Source organism: Pan troglodytes, chromosome 4 (assembly GCF_028858775.2).
Source record: "Pan troglodytes isolate AG18354 chromosome 4, NHGRI_mPanTro3-v2.0_pri, whole genome shotgun sequence".
Taxonomy (NCBI): Eukaryota; Metazoa; Chordata; class Mammalia; order Primates; family Hominidae; genus Pan; species Pan troglodytes.
This window is the reverse complement of record NC_072402.2, coordinates 70,310,484-70,327,454: the sequence shown is the minus strand read 5'-3', so window position 1 is coordinate 70,327,454 and position 16,971 is coordinate 70,310,484. Positions and strand designations below refer to the sequence as shown.

The 16,971-nt window shown below is 40.5% G+C and overlaps 1 protein-coding gene and 1 pseudogene across 2 annotated transcripts in view; one reads left to right on the top strand and one right to left on the bottom strand.

The window, feature by feature from the left end:
* The window catches only part of GHR (growth hormone receptor), a 299,067-nt gene that overhangs the window by 43,295 nt on the left and 238,801 nt on the right, over window positions 1–16,971 (top strand). The gene's annotated exons all lie outside the window — the stretch shown is intronic.
* Window positions 389–1,221, bottom strand: LOC104006476 (SERPINE1 mRNA-binding protein 1-like; annotated as a pseudogene).

Below are 16,971 nucleotides of genomic sequence, written 5' to 3'. Positions count from 1 at the left end.
TAAAAAAGGAAGAGATTCTCTTTTGAGAAAGTTTGTTTCCTATTGTCAATTGAGCAACTCTGTGAACATTCTAAAGATAAAGAATGATTATTCTGTAAAGTGCTGGGATTTCTGGTGCTGTGTGACAAAGTCTGGTTCCTTTTGTCTAAGTTAGTTATAATAATCTTTAATGAAAAGCAGAGGGGTCCCATGGTTTGGAACAAGTATCTGAGTCAAGAGTTGACAAGTAGAATAGCTGGGCTCAGAGGCTGCTGTCGAGTTGACAAAGCCAGAACAGTACATTTGGACAGAAAGAATTTGATTTTCTTATACTGAATGTGATGATCTTGAAGAACAGATTTTTTTTTTGCATGAAAATAAATCTTTATTTTCAATTATTACCCACCGGTAAGAGAAAGTTAGATTAAGGGTATAAAGGGATTGAAGAGGTTTCTACTTTTGCCCAGTCCTTATTTTGAATAGCCTTCCACTCATCCAAAGTCATCTCTTTTGGACCCTCCTCTTTTACCTCTTCAACTTCATTCTCCTTATTTTCAGTGTCTGCCACTGGATGATGTTCTTCACCTTCAGGTGTTTCCTCAGTCACATTTGATTGATCCAAGTCACTGCAATTATAAGATATTTGTTTCTGAATGTATTTGGGGGACTCTGTTAATTCATCTTTGACAATTCCCCAGTTGTGAGATCTGCTACCTCCATGTTACAGGTCCTCGTGCTTCAGGCCACTGTAATGTGAAAAAAAAGATCTATCACTTCCACTATACCTATCAAATTCACGTTTGCCACGAGAATCAAATCCATCTCCTTGGCCCATTTCACGTCCACTGCCCTCTCGACCTCTTCCAAGACCACCATGACCTCGAATAGGTAGGTCAATAATCAGTCTATCAACTGAAAATTCGCCTCCTTCACCCCTTTCATCAAGTGGCTTTTCAAGTCTTCGTTCACAAGGTGGTCTCCTTTCTGGTCTTCTATCAGTTATTTTCCCTTCACCGTGAAGTTGTTGAGCAGGTCTTCTTCCAACTCGTCTTATTCCTTCTTCTTTTTTTGTTTTTTTATTTTTCCTCTAGGCAAGCTTTATTCTTTGATTTCTCTATCCAGGAAGGGGGCTGTTGGTTGCATCTTACCCAAATGGAATGCAATGGGAATTGGGAGCTTGAGTTGTGTGGAGGAGGAGTTGTCAATCTTAACAAATGACTGTAGCTGGCGTGTGGTGTCCATCAATCCTTGAGGGCTTGGCCATGCAGACTAGGGAATGGTCAGAACAGACTCAACAGAGGTCTCTAGAGCTTTACAATATCAAGGTTCAGGGGGTATAGACAGTAAGGAAAAAGACCATTTCCTGTTTCTGTCCATTTTTGGTATAGTAGACAGTTAAGGTTTTTTCTTTTGACTAGCTTTTAAAAAATTACTTAGAAAATGGAAAGCTTATAAACATTCATAAGTGAATTGTTGAATTGCTACCCCAAGTGGTTTCCTTACCTAGTCACCACTTAACCAGAAATACTAGAATACATGGTTCAACTGGAATTCAACCAGGCAGATAACCTGCCTATTGCTCAAGCAATCATCAGGGTTTTTAAAAACAAAATTAAGCAAAAAAGACCTTTCCCCAAATACAATCATTACTTTGTATGACCCATTCCTAAGAAAGCCACATTCCATTTCAGAAAACATGACCGCTTAAGGTACAGTTAAAACAAAGTCCTTGCCTTCAGGTGCTTACTTTCTGTTTTCTTTAAATTAACTGCTGAAATGTTTATCTTGTGTTTTGTGCTGCATTCCTGAAAACTGTAACTTTTAAGGACATAGGCCTCATCTTTATAAAGGAAGAAGAAAACAGCAAAGAGGTGTCTCATTTGGGAGGCAGAAGGTTATGACCAATGCTGGAAGTCTTCCTCTTCCTTACTTGTTATTCAACAAGACGGGTTCTGTGGTGTCGCATGAGGTGTGAGTTGGAAATGAAAGCTGCACCACACTTCTTATATTCATAGGGCTTCTCCCCAGTGTGGGTTCTCTGGTGCACCGTGAGGCTCAACCTCTGTCTGAAGGCCTTCCCACACTCATTACACATGTAAGGTTTTTCTCCATTATGGATTATCTGATGAGTAAGTAGGTATGAGCTACATGTGAAGGCCTTCCCACATTCATTACACACAAAAGGAAGATCTCCACTGTGAATTCACTGGTGGACAAAAAGGCAAGAGAGCTGACTGAAGGCTTTCCCACATTCACTGCAGTCATAAGGTTTCTCTGCAGTGTGAATTATCTAGTGCATAATAAGGTGTGAAAAACAACTAAAGGTTTTCCCAAACTCTTTACACTCATATGGCTTCTCACCAGTATGGCTTCGCTGATGTACAATAAGATTTGCAATCTGCGTAAAGGCTTTGCCAGAATCGTTACAGGCAGACGGCTTCTCCCCAGTGTGGATCCTCTGGTGGACAATATGGTTTGAGCACCCAGTAAATGTTTTCCGACACTCATTACATTTACAGCATTTTTCTGTAATGTGGACTTTCTGGTGCCGAGCAAGTTGTGAGCTATAACTAAAGGCTTTCTCACATTTACTGCACCTAAAGGTTTTTTCTAAGGAGAGGTTTTTTTGATATACAGTCAGATTTGAACTCTGATTGAAGGCTTTCCCACATTTTGAGCAAACATAAGGTTTCTGTCCAGTGTGGATTCTCTGATGCACATCGAGCTTTGCACTCTGAATGAAGGCCTTCCCACACTCATGACATTCAAAAGGTTTCTCCCCGGTGTGGATTCTCTGATGCACAACGAGGTTTGCACTCTGACTAAATCCTTTCCCACACATGCTACAATGTAAAAGACTTTCGCCCAAGCTGGGTTTTTGGATTGTTAACAGTGTCAGAATTAAGGCTGTATTTTCCCACAGATTTCTTACATTTCTGGTCTTCCTCTTCTTTGAAGCTTTCAGGTAAGTGACAGTCATTCACTATCACTTATCTGAAATCTTTCCTTTCCCTCCTTATTCTCTGCCTCTTTAACATGTTTTCTTTTTCACAAGCCTCTCTTAACTCAGGTCCTTAAGGATCAGCTTTCTGAATTCTTCCTAATATGATGCGGGGGTTTTCAGCTTCCTCACGTATCTCAGTTTTTGGAACCAGTAACTGAAGGTTCTTGGTTTCAGCACCTTTTCTTCCTCTTCTGATCCATCAAGGCCTGTCTGACGAAACTCCCCTGGGGCCCAGACTTTGATGTTCTCAGAGTGCACTTGTTGGCTGGATGCCTGACCTGGGAAGTTTTCTTCTTCCTCCTCCTCCTTTTTCACCTTCACTGGGCGGCATGGGCCTAGGGCCATGGCTTCTCTCAATTCTGCAGTCATCTTCTCTGCTCAGCAGGGGAACGCCTATAGCTGGGAGCTGCCCAGCACAGGTCAAACCCCATCTAAGCTTTATGTTTCAAAAGCTTCTTCTTGAGTTTCCTCCCAGGGCCAAGATGAGTATTGCCTACGTGCGCAGCTGAGAGGCCCGACCAGAGTTCACTGGCTCTGCAGCAGGAGGCTGGGGGACCAGGACCTCAGCTCCTACTGGCACGAGAACAATGACCCTTATTCCTTCTTTCTTAAGCACCATGGACGGCTGCATCTCCTCTTTCCTGTCAACCACGCCAACGCTGAAGGGCAGCGGGTTCTTGCTGTCTTTCTGGGACTCCTTGCGCAGCTAGCTATTTGCCTGCCGCCTTGGAGTTGGTCTGGGTCGCAGCCTGAGCTGCCGCTCTTGGCCCCAGAGACGCCGCCCCCGCCAGCTTCTTTTTTCTTGTTCTTTCCTGCCTTCAGCACCTCGAAGGGGTCCGATTCGTTGTCAAATAACTGGTCGAATCGGTTGGTGACCAGGCAGCTGAAGCCTTCCTGTAACTGCCCAGGCATGATGGTTGCTCGGCGGCACATTCCTCCACGGATTGCAGCGGGCTGCGCCGAGCCAAGAGCGCGAGCTTCAGCTCTTCCCACAAGATCGAAGAACAATTTTTTTGAAATCCGCCTGTAAATGTCAGGCAAGGTAAATTTCAAAATGAAATTTTAAAGTCTCTAAAATGGAGTTATGTTTAATTATGACTTTATGACAAATTAAAAGATAGTTCTAGATAATATTATTCTAGAAAGAAGCTTCTCTTGTTCTGGGAAAGAGAGACAGTTTGGAAACTTGAGACAAGACCCTTATTGTCTGTTTTATTATTTACTGCTAACAAACTGCATTCTCTCACTGTTCACTGGAATAGGTGGGTCCAGGGAACTTAGGAAAGCCTAATGGGAAGTGAGAAAAGTAAATTATTTCTTATATTTTTATGTATACAAATAGTTGATAAAGGAGGAAGTGTAGTGGTGGGGTGTATCATGCAGATTTGGATAGAAGAGATAGTATAATTATTCACAATTATAGATAAGGAGATCTAGGCTTCACATTTTCACTTCTGGAATATTCCACTTTGACAGAACAGTCTACTGTCTGCCTCAGCCTATCCTGGAGATGTCCTGGTGGTGGGAGAGGACCTGCTTTCTCCTTGCTGTGCTCCTACAGTTTGTCTCTGCCAGTCATGTCCAAGCCCCTTGTCTTAGTGCCTCACAAGACCTCTTCCTCTGACCAGGATTCAGGCACCTTCTCAGAACCTTCATTCCCCTGACAGCAGGACCAGCCAGTCTCCCAGACCCGGGGTAGTGCGAAGAGGAGAGCAGACTCCTTAGACCCAGAGTCCCAGGACACTTGGCCTCAATTCCCGTGACATCTATATCACCCAGACAACTGGGAAATGGAGTTGCTGGTGCCAAAACAAAAGCATAAGCTGTGTTTCTCAAGTTTGGACTTTACCTGGGCTGTTGCTTTATTTTCTAGCTGTTTACTGATTTTTAGAAGCATAAAGGTTTCTTTCTGTGAAGTTCCTGGGGACACTTAACGGAGTGGGGACAGGTATTCCTTTTGTCTTTCAGAAAGGCATGTTAAGAGTTAGTCTCACAGTAATTTAAGTCTCACCTCCTAAATGGGGTAAGAGTGGGGAGAAATATATGTGTGTATATTTGTGTGTGTATATAAATAATATATATACTACTAATATAATTAATAATGTGTGTATAAATAATATGTAAATAACACATTATATTATATATCAATAATAAATATTATTATATTAATATATTATATATGTTATTACATTAATATATTATATATTATCATAATATATAAGATATAATTATACATTATATACTATTTATTATATTATATCTATAACATAATATATTATATATTTATATATCATTATATAATATATTACATGTATTAATATATAATATATTATCTATATAGTAAATATATGGGGTGTGTATTTGTGTATACACACACACACACGCACATATATATCCTGCATTGTTTGCTTAGAATCATGCTTTGCAATTATTAACTGCTTTTTCTTCCTTCCCTTCATCTAATACACCTGAAGAATATTTCAGTTAGCCAAAGGTGAGAATCCAAATTCATATTTGTATCCCCAATAGATTTCCCCCAGAATCTCGGGGTATCATTTCATCAATAACAGTTATGCAGATGTTCTATTGCTGTGTCCAATGCTTGCTTCGTTCATATGAAATTTGACTTTTGGCCATTCAAAAAGCAATCAGTGCCTTCTTGTTGATTAGCACTAATCACCACAAGATCCTTCCAATAGTAAATTTTCCAGAGCAAAATTCTAAACTTACAGATTAGTTTGCCGCAGCCCGTAGCCCTACACTGTAAGGATCTTGCTTTCCATAAGGTCCATTGTTAAATGGAAATGTTCCCCTGGCTCTATGCAGTGCTCAGGTGTTTCTTACTCAGCTGAAGGACTAATGAATTTAGTTTGAATCTAAATTTGGAGTAAAAAATGCCACTCAGGAGAGCTGCTTCTGTGACTGCATTGCCTTCCAACCTGCTTTTCCATTTTTCCTTATTACTCCATGTCCTTGAGGAGTTTATTCCTTTATAGCTTTTGTGATCTGGCTGTAATTATTTTGAAAAAAATTTTCATTATACTGGACATTTTGGATTAAGTCCTCCAAATTTTCTTATTTGTGAGAGTACAAGTCACTATTTACACTATGGTAAACTGCATGCAAACATCTGAGTACCTTTCTGTTCCTGTCTTCAGCTGGGCCAGCAGTAAGCTGGAATAGCCTATAATTCGATGCTTTTCTGAGGAAGTACGTTTTCCTTTTCCCTCAGATTCCTGGTGCCTGGTATAGCACTTTTTTGATTTGCTCTTGTTCTGGCAATAGGTCAGCTGGCTTTCATGGTCCTTAACATTTCAGGTAAATAATTCCAACAGTTGTGACTGGAAGGAATTCAAATCAACTCAAGGCATCCACTCTATGTTCAAAATGCCATGTTTTGAGTGATTTGTCCTTTGGTTAGTAACTTTAAAAAATATGAGGACTGGAAGGAGAAGCTACTATTTGAGGAACTAATGGAAAATCAAGCAGTTTTTGATGTACTAAGATATTCACTTATGATGCAAGGAGTGTGATCATTGACCTTCCTACTTATCTAAACATTATACTCTCAGAGCATGTGGATAGGTAGCATAGCCTAGTGGTTAACACACATAGAAAAGTCAGACTGCCTAGTTCGAATCCCAGCTTCATCACTTGCTAGCTATATAATCTTTATTAAATTAGTTAACTTTCCTGTGCCTCAGTCTGGTTTTCCTGAGGATTAAATGATTTTATATTTGTTAAGTGCCTAGAACTGTAGCTGGTCTGCAACAAGTACTATACGTCTTTGTTTAAATAATAAATTAAATGACAGTATTGTTCATATGGAGAAACAGGGGTCTTAGGCAGCTTAGGAGTTTTTCTAAAGTAACAGAATCATTTAATGGCAGGAACAACAATATTATCACTGCCCAGAACCCTAATGGAGAACTATAGCTCTTAAGGGTGATGTGGGGAGAAATACACTGATGAAAAACAATCAACATTATTAAAGACAGGATGGGAGAGAGTGGGAACTCGTCATTCATTTATCTAATGGCTTAGTCAGCAAGTAACTAATGCCTACTTTGGGCCTTGACACTATACCAACATTGTGCAGAAAGTGATTAAAATGCAAAAGAACATTCACTTAGGCTGGGATAAACAAGATCTGATGCAAAATCTGATGATGAGCTTGTTGATGTTGAGTTGACAAACTATGCAGCAGGTCAGTGGGGGGGGGGTGATTATCATAAAATTCCATCCCTTAAACATCTACAGGAAGATGATTATTTTAAGATGCTTTACTTCTGGAGATGTATGCTTTACTTCTACTTAGAGAATCTGGCTTATGTTCTCATGTTCTGGTTTTATATGTAATTGGTCATGAGCTTAATTTGAGCCAAGCATTTGACACAGTTGCCCCCAGATGTTAACTCATTTGTGGATTGTATAAATGCTATTGCACAAAAAAGAAGTATATATATATACAAATAGTCATAGTAGACCACATCTCAGTTAATGGCTTCAAGTCTAGATGAAATGTTTTAAGAGGGATATTGACAAATTAGAGAACATTAGAAGCATTTGCCAGAATACTGGCAGGGCAAGAAATTATGCCAAATAGTAGAAAGAGAATTAGATGCCTAAGTGGAACATGGTGTGTAGCCCATAAGAATTTGAAGGATTGTCACTGGTAGAATAAGATGTTATTCTTGGCTGCTTCCAGCTGAGGAGTGGTGGATGGGTGACTAAGGCCTATAAGAGAGCAAATATATGGAAGAGTTTCTAGATATTAAAATCAATTTCCAAAGAAACAGCCTGGCCTCTAAGGGAAAGAGCTTCTTGTGAGTAGATGTGTTTAGGTGGGGCCAGATGAACAAGCTCCTGAGCTCTAGGGATTAGACTCCTTCTGCTGGATAGGAGGTACAACCAGGTCATCCCAGAGGTTCCTTGTGTTCCAAGATTCTGTTACTCTATGATTTCATGACTTGGATGTCACCTCCCTTAGGTTGGTTACTCTAAATAATGTTAAAAGTCAGTGTATGCCTTAAGATTGGGTGAATTGCTATGACAGAATGAGATTTACCAGAGAAGCAGTTGAGTCTAAGAATGAAACTACTGTTTCTAAGTGAAAGAGGTATGAATAACCTAAAGATAATATTTTTCTCTGTAGATAGAAAGAATTTGTATTATAAGTCTGTGTTGGGTGTATAGTAGGGCATCACCAGAATTCACCCTAACTGGGTGAATTCATGGCAGTGATCGGTAGAATATGTAGTTTAACAATGAGGCCTTATCACTTCTAAGTAGTTTCTTTTTGAGACAGAGTCTCACCCTGTCAACCAGAGCTTTGCCCTGGAACTCTTGGAGTGCAACGGCGCGATCTCGGGTCCCTGCAACCTCCGCCTCCCAAGTTCAAACAATTCTCTTGACTCAGCCTCCCGATTTCTAAGTGGAGAGTTATGAATGGCCCAAAGATAATATTTTTCTCTATAGATAGAAATAATTTGTATGCTAGGTATGTGTTGGATATATAGCAGGACATTACCAGAATTCAGCCTAACTCGGTGAATTCATGGCAGTGAACACTGCAATATGTGGTTTAATAATGAGGCCTTATTCTTAAGGCAAAGCTCAGAAAAGCTGATAAGCAAATTAGAAAGGTCTATTGAAAAGTGTCTGTTGGCCGGGCGCAGTGGCTCACGCCTGTAATCCCAGCACTTTGGGAGGCTGAGGCGGGTGGATCATGAGGTCAACAGATTGAGACCATCCTGGCCAACATGGTGAAACCCCGTCTCTACTACAAATACAAAAATTAGCTGGGCATGGTGGCATGCGCCTGTAGTCCCAGCTACTCAGGAGGCTGAGGCAGGAGAATCGCTTGAACCATGGATGCAGAGGTTGCAATGAGCTGAGATTGTGCCACTGCATTCCAGCCTGGTGACAGCAAGACTTTGTCTCAAAAAAAAAAAAAAAAAGAAAAGTGTCTGTCTAGCCAGGCGTGGTGGTTCATGCCTGTAATCCTAGCACTTTGGGAGGCCAAGGTGAGTGGATCAGTTGAGGTCAGGAGTTCAAAACCAGCTTGGCCAACATGGCGAAACCTTATCTCTACTAAAAACACAAAAAATTAACAGGATGTGGTGGTGCACACCTATAATCCCAGCTACTTGGGAGGCTGAGGTAGAAGAATCGCTTGAACCCAGGAGGCAGAGGTAGTAGTGAGCCAAGATTGTGCCACAGCACTCCAACCTGAGCAGCAGAACAAGACTCCGTCTCTGAAAGAGAGAGAGAGACGAAAGAGAGAGAGAGAGAAAGAAAAGAAAGAGAAAGACAGACAGACAGATAGAAAGAAAGAAAGAAAGAAAGAAAGAAAGAAAGAAAGAAAGAAAGAAAAGAAAGAAAGAAAGAAAGAAAGTGTCTGTCTGCCAACCTGCTTCCACAAAGGCCCCTCTTCTGATTGTAGAAGTGCCTGGTTTAGGATGGCAGTGTGCTCTACCTGCTGTCTGGTGAGTAGTCAGGATTGGACTTCTGTAAGACACCCTCTGAGAGGCTTGCAAATACCTTCAGAATCAGGCAGAGGTCTTTGGCCAGTTATTTCTGAATAAAGCATATCTGCGTGTCTGTCTGACCTAAGCCTGGGAACCACGATGGAAGATACTGTTTGAACAACAACAACAACAACAACAAAAAGGCAGGGAACTTAAGAGAGAAATGGATTTTAGTCACTAAGAACACGAAGAGGAACATTTTGATAATATGTACTCTATACAAACAGAATGCTTATACAAGACAATCAAAGAGGAATGGGTAGTTTTCTAAAGAGTAAAACCTGTATTGTTAGGAACATATATTTGTTTACAATATATTTTTTCTTTTTTCACCCTTGATTTTTAACTATTTAATAATTTTCTACAATATTTTTTTCTTTTGCCTTTTTTTTTTTTTTTTAAACAGAGTCTCGCTCTGTTGCCCAGGCTGGAGTGCAATGGTGCTATCTTGGCTCATTGCAACTTCTGCCTCCTGGGTTTAAGTGATTCTCCTGCCTCAGCCTCCCGAGTAGCTTGGATTATAGGCACCTGCCAACACACCTGGCTAATTTTTGTATTTGTAGTAGTGACGGGGTTTCACCATGTTGGCCAGGCTTGTCTGGAACTCCTGACCTCAAGGCCCACCTTGGCCTCCCAAAGTGCTGGGATTACAGGCATGAGCCACCGCGCCCAGCCTGCCCTTGATTTTTAACTATCCCTCCTGTGAAAATTTAAGTCTTTCTATGGGTTAAAGGGAACTGGTAAAGAGCACTGGATTTATGCTTGGGCTGGAATTTCCCTCTAGGTTTGGATGTAATGAAGGCAGTAGAGATTTGGGTTTATAACAGAGGCAGATTTGTGAAACTATAGGAGTTGAAGCCTGAGGGTCCCTCACTTGCAGAGACCCCTTCCAGGGTCCTGGAAGGAACCCTGCTAATGTGTTATTATGGTCATTTTTTTTATAAAAATTGCAAAACATAATGTGTTTCAGCCATGACTGGTTAAGATTATTGTCTTCTTCCAATTCAACTTTCCCTCCTTTCTCCTTCCCTTTCTAGTTGGGTGGCATTAAAGTGGTCATGCGCATTTTGTATTTGTAATTATGTATTTTTTTTTTCTTAAAAAGGACCCCCCCACCAAATTGTATAAGTTTCAGGCCCTAAAAACATGGATCTTCCACTGGGTGTAGGAATGGAATGAGTAACAATTTGGAAATTGCCTGTGTAGCAGAATCAGCGAAAAGTCAGAGTCAGCAGTCAAAATGTTGTGATAGGGTGAGTGAGAGTAAATTGGAATCCATAATCCCAACAGCATTTGACGGTGGGAAAATGGAGCTTTTTCCCCCCTCTTTAGGGTTCATTTTAAAGAATTCCATGCAAAGGATATCATGAATTGAGAAATATACATCAGATTCATCAGATTAATTTTTTTTTTTTTTTTTTTTTGAGACGGAGTCTCGCTCTGTCGCCCAGGCTGGAGTGCAGTGGCGGGATCTCCGCTCACTGCAAGCTCCGCCTCCCAGGCTCACGCCGTTCTCCTGCCTCAGCCTCCCGAGTAGCTGGGACTACAGGCGCCAACCACCATGCCTGGCTAATTTTTTGTATTTTTAATAGAGACGCGGTTTCACCGTGTTAGCCAGGATGGTCTGATCTCCTGACCTCGTGATTTGCCCGCCTCAGCCTCCCAAAGTGCTGGGATTACAGCCGTGAGCCCCCACGCCCGGCTTTTTGTTGTTTTTTTTGTTTTTGTTTTTGTTTTTGTTTTTTTTGAGATGGAGCCCTGCTCTGTCGCCCAGGCTGGAGTGCAGTGGCACACTCTCGGCTCACTGCAACCTCCGCTCCCAGGTTCAAGTGATTCCCCTGCCTCAGCCTCCCGAGTAGCTGGGATTACAGGCACGCGCCACCATGCCCAGCTAAATTTTTTGTTTTTTAATAGAGACAGGGTTTCACCATTTTGGCCAGGATGATCTCCATCTCCTGACCTCGTGATCTGCCTGCCTTGGCCTTCCAAAGTGCTGGGATTACAGGCGTGAGCCACTGCACCTGGCCTAAATTCTTTTTAAAAATAGCAAATTCTTAAAAATAATGCAAATTGATGATGAATTATGAAAATCATGATGAGAAACTCCTGACTGAAGAGAGAAATTGTTGGAAAATGATTCTCCTTTTCCTCTACTACTTTATGTAATTATAAAGCCTTTTTCTAAAGTTCCTGTCTGATGCAGAAATACTGGCCAACAGAAATTCAAAGGAAAGTTGAGACTTTTGAAGTTCAGGCAATTTATATGGTGTTTCAGGTGTTACTACCTCTAATAGTCTATCAGTAAAACCCTGATAGGGGATGGTCTCTCTTTTTTGCCTTCTACTCCATCTCTTCTCACACACACTTGTGATTCTTTTTCTTTTTTTAAAAAAATTTTATTATTATAATACTTTAAGTTTTAGTGTACATGTGCACAACGTGCAGGTTTGTTACATATGTATACATGTGCCATGTTGGTGTGCTGCACCCATTAACTCGTCATTTAGCGTTAGGTGTATCTCCTAATGCTATCCCTCCCCCCTCCCCCCACCCCACAACAGTCCCCAGTGTGTGATGTTCCCCTTCCTGTGTCCATGTGTTCTCATTGTTCAATTCCCACCTATGAGTGAGAACATGCGGTGTTTGGTTTTTTTTCCTTGTGATAGTTTGCTGAGAATGATGGTTTCCAGTTTCATCCATGTCCCTACAAAGGACATGAACTCATCATTTTTATGGCTGCATAGTATTCCATGGTGTATATGTGCCACATTTGCTTAATCCAGTCTATCATTGTTGGACATTTGGGTTGGTTCCAAGTCTTTGCTATTGCGAATATTGCCACAATAAACATACGTGTGCATGTGTCTTTATAGCAGCATGATTTATAATCCTTTGGGTGTATACCCCAGTAATGGGATGGCAGGGACAAATGGTATTTTTAGGTCTAGATCCCTGAGGAATCGCCACACTGACTTCCACAATGGTTGAACTAGTTTACAGTCCCACCAATAGTGTAAAAGTGTTCCTATTTCTCCACATCCTCTCCAGCACCTGTTGTTTCCTGACTTTTTAATGATCGCCATTCTAACTGGTGTGAGATGGTATCTCATTGTGGTTTAGATTTGCATTTCTCTGATGGCCAGTGATGATGAGCATTTTTTCATGTGTTTTTTGGCTGCATAAATGTCTTCTTTTGAGAAGTGTCCGTTCATATCCCTCACCCACTTTTTGATGGGGTTGTTTTTTTCTTGTAAATTTGTTTGAGTTCATTGTAGATTCTGCATATTACCCCTTTGTCAGATGAGTAGATTGCAAAAATTTTCTCCCATTCTGTAGGTTACCTGTTCACTCTGATGGTAGTTTCTTTTGCTGTGCAGAAGCTCTTTAGTTTAATTACATCCCATTTGTCAATTTTGGCTTTTGTTGCCATTGCTTTTGGTGTTTTAGACATGAAGTCCTTGCCCATGCCTATGTCCTGAATGGTATTGCCTCGGTTTTCTTCTAGGGTTTTTATGGTTTTAGGTCTAACATGTAAGTCTTTAATCCACCTTGAATTAATTTTTGTCTAAGGTGTAAGGAAGGGATCCAGTTTCAGCTTTCCGCATATGGCTAGCCAGTGTTCCCAGCACCATTTATTAAATAGGGAATCCTTTCCCCATTGCTTGTTTTTGTCAGGTTTGTCAAAGATCAGATAGTTGTAGATATGCGGCATTATTTCTGAGGGCTCCGTTCAGTTCCATTGGTCTATATATCTGTTTTGGTACCAGTACCATGCTGTTTTGGTTACTGTAGCCTAGTAGTATAGTTTGAAGTCAGGTAGCATGATGCCTCCAGCTTTGTTCTTTTGGCTTAGGATTGACTTGGCAATGCAGGCTCTTTTTTGGTTCCATATGAACTTTAAAGTAGTTTTTTCCAATTCTGTGAAGAAAGTCATTGGTAGCTTGATGGGGATGGCATTGAATCTATAAATTACCTTGGGCAGTATGGCCATTTTCACAATATTGATTCTTCCTACCCATGAGCATGGAATGTTCTTCCATTTGTTTGTATCCTCTTTTATTTCCTTGAGCAGTGGTTTGTAGTTCTCCTTGAAGATGTCCTTCACATCCCCTGTAAGTTGGATTTCTAGGTATTTTATTCTCTTTGAAGCAATTGTGAATGGGAGTTCACTCATGATTTGGCTCTCTGTTTGTCTGTTGTTGGTGTATAAGAATGCTTGTGATTTTTGCACATTGATTTTGTATCCTGAGACTTTGCTGAAGTTGCTTATCAGCTTGAGGAGATTTTGGGCTGAGATGATGGGGTTTTCTAGATATATAATCACATCCTCTGCAAACAGGGACAGTTTGACTTCCTCTTTTCCTAATTGAATACCCTTTATTTCCTTCTCCTGCCTGATTGCCCTGGCCAGAACTTCCAACACTATGTTGAATAGGAGTGGTGAGAAAGGGCATCCCTGTTTTGTGCCCGTTTTCAAAGGGAATGTTTCCAGTTTTTGCCCATTCAGTATGATATTGGCTGTGAGTTTGTCATAGATAGCTCTTATTATTTTGAGATGTGTCCCATCATTACCTAATTTACTGAGAGTTTTTAGCATGAAGCATTGTTGAATTTTTACAAAGGCCTTTTCTGCGTCTATTGAGATAATCATGTGGTTTTTGTCTTTGGTTCTGTTTATATGCTGGATTACATTTATTGATTTGCATATGTTGAACCAGCCTTGCATCCCAGGGATGAAGCCAACTTGATCATGGTGGATAAGCTTTTTGATGTGCTGCTGGATTCGGTTTGCCAGTATTTTATTGAGAATTTTTGCATCAATGTTCATCAAGGATATTGGTCTAAAATTCTCTTTTTTTGTTGTGTCTCTGCCAGGCTTTGGTATCAGGATGATGCTAGCCTCATAAAATGAGTTAGGGAGGATTCCCTCTTTTTCTATTGATTGGAATAGTTTCAGAAGGAATGGTACCAGCTTCTCCTTGTACCTCTGGTAGAATTCGGCTGTGAATCCATCTGGTCCTGGACTTTTTTTGGTTCATAAGCTATTCATTATTGCCTCAATTTCAGAGCCTGTTATTGGTCTATTCAGAGATTCAACTTCTTCCTGGTTTAGTCTTGGGAGGATGTATGTGTCGAGGAATTTATCCATTTCTTCTAGATTTTCTAGTTTATTTGCATAGAGGTGTTTATAGTATTCTCTGATGGTAGTTTGTATTTCTGTGGGATTGGTGGTGATGTCCCCTTTATCATTTTTTATTGTATCTATTTGATTCTTCTGTCTTTTCTTCTTTATTAGTCTTGTTAGCGTTCTATCAATTTTGTTGATCTTTTCAAAAAACCAGCTCCTGGATTCATTAATTTTTTTGAATGGTTTTTTGTGTCTCTATTTCCTTCAGTTCTGCTTTGATCTTAGTTATTTCTTGCCTTCTGCTAGCTTTTGAATATGTTTGCTCTTGCTTTTCTAGTTCTTTTAATTGTGATGTTGGGGTGTCAATTTTGGATCTTTCCTGCTTTCTCTTGTGGGCATTTAGTGCTATAAATTTCCCTCTGCACACTGCTTTGAATGTGTCCCAGAGATTCTGGTATGTTGTGTCTTTGTTCTTGTTGCTTTCAAAGAACATCTTTATTTCTACCTTCATTTCGTTATGTACCCAGTAGTCATTCAGGAGCAGGTTGTTCAGTTTCCATGTAGTAGAGCGGTTTTGAGTGAGTTTCTTAATCCTGAGTTCTACTTTGATTGCACTGTGGTCTGAGAGACAGTTTGTTATAATTTCTGTTCTTTTCCATTTGCTGAGGAGTGCTTTACTTCAAACTATGTGGTCAATTTTGGAATAGGTGTGGTATGGTGCTGAAAAGAATGTATATTCTGTTGGTTTGGGGTGGACAGTTCTGTAGATGTCTATTAGGTCCACTTGGTGTAGAGCTGAGTTCAATTCCTGGGTATCCTTGTTAACTTTCTGGCTCGTTGATCTGTCTAATGTTGACAGTGGGGTGTTAAAGTCTCCCATTATTATTGTGTGGGAGTCTAAGTCTGTTAGTATGTCACTAAGGACTTGCTTTATGAATCTGGGTGCTCCTGTATTAGGTGCATATATATTTAGGATAGTTAGCTCTTCTTGTTGAATTAATCCCTTTACCACTATGTAATGGCCTTCTTTGTCTCATTTGATCTTTGTTGGTTTAAAGTCTGTTTTATCAGAGACTAGGATTGCAACCCCTGCCTTTTTCTGTTTTCCATTTGCTTGGTAGATCTTCATGCATCCCTTTAGTTTGAGCCTACGTGTGTCTCTGCATGTGAGATGGGTTTCCTTAATACAGCACGCTGATGGGTCTTGACTCTTTATCCAATTTGCCAGCCTGTGTCTTTTAATTGGAGCATTTAGCCCATTTACATTCAAAGTTAATATCATTATGTGTGAATTTGATCCTGTCATTATGATGTCAGCTGGTTATTTTGCTCATTAGTTGATGCAGTTTCTTCCTAGCCTTGATGGTCTTTACAATTTGGCATGTTTTTGCAGTGGCTGGTACCGGTTGTTCCTTTCCATGTTTAGTGCTTCCTTCAGGAGCTCTTTTAGGGCAGGCCTGGTGGTGACAAAATCTCTCAGCATTTGCTTGTCTGTAAAGTATTTTATTTCTCCTTCACTTATGAAGCTTAGTTTGGCTGGATATGAAATTCTGGGTTGAAAATTCTTTTCTTTAAGAGTGCTGAATATTGGCCCCCACTCTCTTCTGGCTTGTAGAGTTTCTGCCAAGAGATTAGCTGTTAGTCTGATGGGCTTCCCTTTCTGGGTAACCTGACCTTTCTCTCTGGCTGCCCTGAACATTTTTTCCTGCATTTCAACTTTGGTGAATCTGCCAATTATGTGTCTTGGAGTTGCTCTTCTCGAGGAGTATCTTTGTGGCATTTTCTGTATTTCCTGAGTTTGAATGTTGGCCTGCCTTGCTAGATTGGGGAAGTTCACCTGGATAATATCCTGCAGAGTGTTTTCCAACTTGGTTCCATTCTCCCCGTCACTTTCAGGTACACCAATCAGACGTAGATTTGGTCTTTTCACATAGTCCCATATTTCTTGGAGGCTTTGTTCATTTCTTTTTATTCTTTTTTCTCTAAACTTCTCTTCTCACTTCATTTCATTCATCTTCCATCACTGATACCCTTTCCTCCAGTTGATCACATCGACTACTGAGGCTTCTGCATTTGTCACATAATTCTCGTGCCTTGGTTTTCAGCTCCATCAGGTCCTTTAAGGACTTCTCTGCATTGGTTATTCTACCTATACATTCATCTAATTTTTTTTCAAAGTTTTTAACTTCTTTGCCATTGGTTCAAACTTCCTCCTGTAGCTCGGATTAGTTTGATCGTCTGAAGCCTTCTTCTCTCAATTCATCAAAGTCATTCTCCATCCATCTTTGTTCCATTGCTGGTGAGGAGCTGCTTTCCTTTGGAGGAGGAGA